At 37.7% G+C, this 4880-nt stretch overlaps 1 protein-coding gene across 7 annotated transcripts in view; it reads left to right on the top strand.

Moving 5' to 3' along the window:
* The first annotated feature begins 839 nt into the window (after nucleotides 1-839).
* The window catches only part of arhgef1a (Rho guanine nucleotide exchange factor (GEF) 1a), a 52323-nt gene continuing 48282 nt past the window's right edge, over nucleotides 840-4880 (top strand). For 3 of the 7 annotated variants that reach the window (XM_020050272.3, XM_020050273.3, XM_010873764.4), the window contains exon 1: nucleotides 847-1067. The gene's annotated coding sequence lies outside the window, so the exon portion shown is untranslated. Of the gene's footprint in view, nucleotides 1068-4880 lie in introns of all 7 variants that reach the window. The other 4 variants (XM_010873765.4, XM_010873763.4, XM_029122880.2 and 1 more) reach the window with 3 other exon arrangements.

The raw sequence follows: 4880 nt of genomic DNA, 5'->3' as shown, positions 1-4880 counted from the left end.
TGTGTGACTAACTTTTTGTTTTGTTGTTGTAGACTATATTTCAAGGACCACAATTGAAATAAGATAAAACCACCATCCTGAGTACAGATTGGAGTTCCTACAGTCCTCTGTTGCCCTCTGCAGGAGTAAACCATTAAGCACAGAAAATACTTCTGCATTAGCACATTAATGTCACCTGACGACTCATCCTGCATTTAACATGGATATAGATCAGGCGTAGAAGAAACTTGAAAGGAGAAATGATTCATCAGCAGACAAGGAAGTAAGACGTTATTTAGCCTGCCACGGAAAATTAGTAATGCAAGATTTTGAAGGAAGAACCAGATGTGTTGAATGAGATGATTGATGAGATTGACCAAACACTTGCCTTCTCAGTCGGTTAAAATAAATTACTGCATACCCTGTTGCTCTCCCGGTTTATGGTTGCCAAACCCTGGTAGAGAACAAATGTATCTGCAGAAAATAATCAAAATACGAACATCTAGATCTTTAGTAAAAATATCCTATTATATAAAGGTCCTAAAAAGTCAGATCCGCACCCATTTTTGCAACTAACGGGTGGTGCACATGTGGACTAAACTAAGATTAAATCAAATGAAATACCCTAGATACGTGTATCACCCCTTGTTCCTGTGCGGAGTGTTTATGATCCAAAACAGGCTGATATATTGCATTCGAAATGACTTACATGAAATCTTTTTAATAAATAAATCAGACAACTGTACTTCCACGACAGATGTAGAATTACAACATCAAGAGGGAAAGATAATCTTGAACAGAACGCATTTGGGAGCGGTTAGGGGACGACCAATCAGCTGCGCAAGTACATTTTACGCATATTGATGGTTTTCCTAGGCTAGAGATCAGCTGTCTAGCCTTGGTTGCGGTTGTCCCAAGATATTTTGCATATTGAATGTTTTGCATAATTCTCAACAGCACTTTAAATGTTATTTTAATGCCTGCTTCCTTTTGGACTTCTTGGACTTTCCAACTTTGGCACTTTTTCTTGTGTTTCTCGTAAATGTTCCAAGTAAACCCAAGATAAAAAAGGTAAAAACCAGGAACAGGTAAGGTGGTCTAACTTCTCATTTTCATTAGGAACATACATAATACAAAACTAATGTATTTTATGTGAAACGAATTAAAAGTCGGTTTTATGAAAAGAAGTTCCATTAAAAACTGCTATTCGCATTACTGTATTTAAATAGTGTGGACCTAGCCAACGTTTTCAGTGGGATACTGCGCTGTTAACTAGGCTATTTGTCAATGTAAATTATATATTGTAGCCAATGTATTTGCATGAAATATGCTGGAAATACCTCGATCTCGAAATTCCTACTCTCGTTGAGGGATAGTCGATTCTTTTATCTTTTGATTGTTCTGATTTTCCCCAAAACACCTCCGGCTACATTTATTGTTAGAGCCGCCTTAGTGTCGTTATATCTCCGAGTTGTTACATTAAAGTTTAACCAGAAAACCGTAGTTATTTAACGGCCGTCCCAGATCACACCCTAAGTCCTAGGTAGATCTCCGCTAAAAAAGAAATTATATAACTGCGAATGCTATTATATTATATAACTGCTAATAACTGAACAGCTAACTTCACAGTGAAGTTCACTACCAATAAAAATGTCCTTAACTTTGAAGTGGTCTGTCTCATATTGTTAAGTAAAATTTCATAGCGATTGTTTTTGGAATGTGGATAACCCATATCGCATTTTATAACACATTTAAAGCAGTATAACTGAACTCCAGATCACCAAATCAGACAGTTTATGGTACAGTCATACTTATCTAGAACACATATGTCTATATCGTTACAAAGTTTATTTGGTTTACATTTCCTTAGCACACACATTGAAGCGTCGGATTAATATACATTATCCAACTACCATGAAACAACAATGCCATTACAGTCTCCTTGCTTCAGTGTTCCACTCTTTGCTATTCACTGCAAATATGTGCCACTTTTTCAGGTTTTTGTCTGGTGGTAATTATTGGCCAATCCAAGCTGCTGTGTAGCTTAGTGGTCAGAGCAGCTGTCTCTGCATGTAAAAAAATTTGGGTTCATAGACAGGTTTATGCTATACTTTTTGTTTTTCATAAAAATGTGCCTACTCATTCAAAACAACACTAGTTTACTTACTTCTGAACAACTCTATATACCTCAAGAAAAGATAACCCTAAGAATCTATGGTATTTAATTTGGTTCTGCAATGTAGCAAATTGTAAGAACTTCAATCAGGCGCCTTACTGTGGAGAGCCGGCATTTTCGAGATTCCGCTGATTGACACAAGCAAATACATGAATCAGCACGTTGCTTGCATGTTTGTATTTGGGAAATCTGCATTTCACACCAAGCTGCTGTGAGGTGCAGTGGTGAGCACAACTGTCTTGAATCCAAAGTTTGAGAGCTGGAATCCAAGTAGGTCTATCGAGATTGGGCTATACTTTTTGTTTTATCTAAATTTACCCACTCACTCAAAACTATACTGTAGTTTACTTAAGAATATGCTATTAAGGTATTACATTTTTTTCTGTAATGTAGCCATTGTGACAACATTTGGGTCATAGAATTCTTGCGGTTGAGAGCTGACAATTTCAAATGTACATTTATTGGCACAAGCATTAATGTAATAAATCCATGAATTCTTGCATGCCTGTATATGGAAAATTTGCTTGCCACATCAAGGTGCTTTTTAGCCCAGTGGTCAGCCCAACTCTGTACAATCACCATGAAATATATTGAGATTAATGGACAGGCTAATAAAGTGTTTCTCAACCCTGCTTCTGGGTATGTTAGGGCAGGGAGAGATCTAAAACACGCAGGGCAGGGTGACGTCCAGGAGCAGGGTTGAGAAACACAGGGCTTATACGATGGTTAAAACAGCAAATGTGGGGGACAACATTCTTACTGATTCCTTGTTAGAGAACAAGCTACATCTGGCTGTAAACAGATACTCAAGTCTTCTAGTTTTATCAATGTTAGAGGAATTCGCTTTCAATAAAAGTGTCACAACGGTCTTTAATTTAATTTAAATGTAAATTAAAAAATTGCTCACCGTTACTAATGTTTGTTCTGTATGAATGCAGTCCTTCAGGGCATCCTTCAATTTGTAATGGAAAAAAACACATCTAATAGACCTACAGCAAACAATTTTTTGCTCTGGTGAGTCTCGACTCATTGTCCCAATCAAATCTTAGAATCTAAAGATAAGGTTGTCAGCAATCAAACCGCACAGGTCACCCAACTTAGCCGAGGATCAAAAAATAGAAGTATGTGGCTGTATTCAAAAGTTTTCTATTCAAGGGTTCATTAAATATATGGCCTTCTGTTTTATATAAATGATACATAATCTATAAAATAAGGATTGTTTTGTACAGATCCTTTATGTTGTACCACCACCCCAAGAATTGCACTCTCCCAAGCTGTTTTACACACAGGTGGTTGGAGCGCGCTAGTTGGCTAATTACCACAGGTGCTCATCCAAGAGTAACGTAAGAACACATTAACATTGATATGTACAATTATTATGTGAGAACTAACCCTAACCCGATCAAGTATGTTTTGCTATAATCCACAAGTTTAATGCAAATTTTCTGAATTGGCCATACATCAAGACAAATGTTAGGTACAGTGTCTGCTAGTGTATGCAATAAAAAATATAAATGTTTATTATCCAGGTTAGTCAGATGAGATCCAGTTCCAATTAAACCAATTAGATGTAGTCAAAGGTATTAATTGAAGCATGTTTAAAATCTGTGCAATCGGCTATGCTAGGATAATTCCAGTGTTGGTGACAGTTACAGCTTTCCTTATATTTATCATCAAATACAGATGAACAGCACTGGGCCTGTGATGTACCAATCCCAGGGCAGGGGAAATCAACCTTGCAGTGAAGTAGGTCTTTGCATTCCATTGCAGTTGATGTGTAACAGTTTAATTTCCTTCATTCTTCAACTACCAGTGGAAATACTGTAGCTAGAACAAATATGAAGTTCAGAACTACCTAATGTTATAGGGCCAATACACAGATATGCTACATAACAAGCTGGCATTTGATCATTTTATTATAGAATAAACAATGAATGACTGGGCTGCTTTTTCCTTGATTTGGAATTTCTTAATCTCTGATACAATTGGAGGCTGGGGGTCACTGAGACGTTGTCCATCTGTATAAGCAGTAACCAGGCAGTGATTTTAGAACTGTCCATTTCCTCACTGTACTTGTTCCTGACTGTCTCCATTTCCATCCTAAAGAGATTACCTAATGAATGCTTGGAGTCATTGGAAGGTGGGGAGAATTCGAGAGTCTTTGGCTCTGTTCCACCACAGGGGTCAAAATGGAGTACAATCAGTCGATAGTCACGCCCAACGTCCGACTAAGAATGTGTACTCTCCTAAAAGAGAGGAGGACGAACACTCACAACTCTTTAGGCCCATGCAAAACAGCTAGAGGTTTATGTTCTATCTGGCTTAACTATCCTCATTATGCAGTTTATCAGATTTTCACGCTTGTTAAACAGAGCTGTCAGAGCAAAAGCAGTGGGAGACTGAAAACAAATATGAACAAGATTAAAGGATTTTTGGCCACTGGTTGTGAAATGGCGCTTTCAAGCCAAAACAGGTCCCCCAAAGTTGTGTACATTGTCATCCATTTGCAAATGATGTGCATCATGATCAAAACAACTTGCTTTCAAACCCTTCTACTTAGATTCTGCACATATAAACAACGTACAGTATCCAACCCAAAATGGGAGGTTAAAACATTTATGTTGTTGCAAAAGACCCAGATGGCAAGTGATAAGTGTTTAAAGGTACTTAGGACTTCTGATTCAGATCGGTCTGTGAGAGGAGGGGAAGCTGGATATCTTGATGA

Source organism: Esox lucius, chromosome 10 (genome assembly GCF_011004845.1).
Source record: "Esox lucius isolate fEsoLuc1 chromosome 10, fEsoLuc1.pri, whole genome shotgun sequence".
NCBI lineage: Eukaryota > Metazoa > Chordata > Actinopteri > Esociformes > Esocidae > Esox > Esox lucius.
This window is presented reverse-complemented; position numbering and strand designations above follow the sequence as displayed.